The sequence below is a fragment of the Morone saxatilis genome, unplaced genomic scaffold (genome assembly GCF_004916995.1).
Source record: "Morone saxatilis isolate NCDOM2014 unplaced genomic scaffold, NCSU_SB_2.0 Contig6, whole genome shotgun sequence".
NCBI classification, from domain to species: domain Eukaryota; kingdom Metazoa; phylum Chordata; class Actinopteri; family Moronidae; genus Morone; species Morone saxatilis.
This window is the reverse complement of record NW_023340206.1, coordinates 1,730,912-1,733,908: the sequence shown is the minus strand read 5'-3', so window position 1 is coordinate 1,733,908 and position 2,997 is coordinate 1,730,912.

Here is a 2,997-nt window from a genome sequence, read left to right as displayed (position 1 = left end):
TGAAATATCCCACCCGCCTCCTCCAGTCAAAAATATGTTATTGTTCCTTCTCTTGGATGTTTGAGCTTCACTGTGCAGAATGATGTATGTGCAGAGTCTGACACTAGAAGGATGTTTTCAGATTTATCTGCTGAAAGTGGAAAGTTTCTCTGTGCTCAATGACAATCTGTATTTTAATGGTGCTACCAGCATGATTTGTGACATCACAAATAGTTTGAAAATCCATCCTGGTCCATTATGCAACTTCTACAAGTGTGATATAGAATGCACATACACTGAGAATGGACTTTACAGTGAAGTAGGAGACATCTTGTATTCAGCAGGGAAACTTGAAATGAAATGAAATATTGCATATTCATAGATTCTGGTAGAGGGACTAATGTATTTTAATGTTGACATTTTGTGGGAAAAGCACATTACACATTATTGTTCCAAGCAGACTATTTGTATACAGTATGTCTTGTATGTCTGGAGGGAATCTTAAAGATTCATCCCTCTTAAGGTCATTATTACCAATTTCTAGTACCTTCTGCTATTTCCTGACAACTGAAGCCTGTGGTTATGTTTTCTATTATTTATAGGGACAGCAGTGAGCTGAAGACTGTCTTTTTATTGGGACAGGGAGCAAAGGTTGTTGTTTTTCAGGTCTTTGTATTGCTACACAGAACTTACTTTGGCCTTTTGTAATATTAAAAAAATGTGTTTGTCCCAGAGGGCTAAAGGTGGTCTTCTAAAACTAAACATTGATGTAATGACAAAAGACATGCAGGGCAGTATCGAACAATGTCAGTGTTAAAAAGGTCATCTGTCTCCAAAGGGATGAAGACTTTAGCCAAAACAACTCAAAGGTTTCTTTTTTTGTTGTTTTTTAGTCAAGCTAGGGGCGGTCAGTTCACCACTTTGGTCCAGACTGAAATATCTGTGTGATGGATTTCCATGAAATTACATTGGCATTGTACAGACATATGGTCCCAGAGGATGAATCCTAATGACTTTGGCTTAAATTAGCTTGGTTAACATGGGAAACATTAGCAAGTGGTGCTCACTGCAGAGCCAGATGGATGGAGCTTGACCTAATCCAGCTCCACCTCTCTGTACAAAAACACAACCGATTTTGGTGAAACTGGATCATATTTTATGGAGAAAATATTTTTTGGGTTTCCCTCCAATGTCTTTTGGCTGCTGCTTTACAGAGTTTCCTGTTGGATAGATGGCTTTCTAACTGCTAACATTAACTGGCGCTGTAGCTGTTGTTAGTGGGCAACGGAACCAGGGTCAGCAGCCTTGTGGATGGACCGGGAGGTTGGGAGTTTAACCACTGACTCTACTCTGTTTGCTGGGTTGGCTAGCTGCATGGCTAACAGCCAACAATTAGCAGCAGTTAGTTATAAACTAGGCAAATTTCCCTGTTGGTCTCTGAGTCTGTGTTCGGCCCTGGTCCAGCCAGACTGGACTTTGCTGGACTAGGTCAACCATTGGCTCTGCAGTGAGCAGCCTCTCAATATTAGCTTCTGTAAGCATCTGTGTAACATCTAAGCATGTTAGCCTTGTCATTGTGAACCGGTGAGCAAGCTGATCTTAGCATTTACCTCACAGCACCACTGTGTCTAAACCCTCACCGGACACTAGAAAGAGATGTGTTCGTTAATTTTCCATCACTCCTCCAGGTATGAAAGTGTAGAGCTGTGGGGGTGTGTGAACAGGGGAATCCTGAAACTGAGAGCATTGCTCAAATTGAAACTTCCCTGGAAGGTTAAAAAAAAACTCCACTAGCAATAAAATCACCTGTTCCGTAAGGTCTTTCTCAAGTGGTCAGAAACGTCTGTATAGCTTATGAACATTAGTGTCTCCATGATCCCGTTTTATTATTGTTTTATTATCATCAACTTCTTCTCCATCTTCACAAACACACTGCTTTTATTTCCAGCTGAAACAAAATTCCACAAGAAAATAGTTTTCTTTTTCTTTTTTTAGTCCCAGGAGCAGTTCAGCTCTGCAGCCATACATGGTGAAATGCCAGACTGCTCTGGCCTAAGACTAGAAAGAGAGGAAGATGCAGAGTGAGAGAAACAACTTGACTGATATAGAAAACCCCACCAGGCCAGAGAAAACAGACAATGCCTCAGCTATCAGTCGGAAGAGAAAGAGATTTGTTCTCTCCCGTCCAAAGGGGTAAGTACAGAACACATACATTAAAGCCAGAAACTTGTATGGTAGCATTTCACATGTAACATTTTTGACTCTGCTAGCCACATTCCCATGAAACTTGTAATGGATGTTCACAGAAACCATTATTCCTGACCTTTCCTCCTGAAGCACTCAGAGGCCAAATTTCAAATTTAAATCTAATGAGCTGATTGAATTTAGACATTCATGCTCCCAAAAGGCTGAACCCTTTATATTTTGAATTCTCCATCAGCATTCCATTTGTTCAAAATGTCAACTATGCACGCACAAGATCTTATGACATAAAAGGAAAATTTAAATTCGAGAGAATTCAGGTTCCCAAGCGATGCCCCCATGACTTCTCTTCAGCCTGTTTTTGGATCAGTCCAAGGTTTTTGTTTGTAGGGAGTAGATGTCGCCAAGTCCATGAACCGTATGGGCATTATATCCGGATTTTAAGTCCAATCTACAGTACTCAGTGAAAAAATACCAATGGAGGAAAGCTTTGAAAAGAAACCACATCACTTCCGCTCTAATCACAACACTAACAATGGAGTAGTGTCCCTTTTTGATCGAATGTTCATGTTACAGAGTAAGCTACCAGAAATGTGTGGTTGCATGTATTTGTGTTGGCATTAGAGCTGCAACAAATACACTTATATTTTCTACATCACACTTGTATAAGTTGCATAATGGACCAGGGTTGACTTCCAAACTATTTGTGATGTCACAAATCATACTCATAGGCCCCGCCCCTTAAAAATCTGATTTTCAACACAGAGAAACTTTCCACTTTCAGCAGATGAGTATGAAAACATCCTTCTAGTGTCA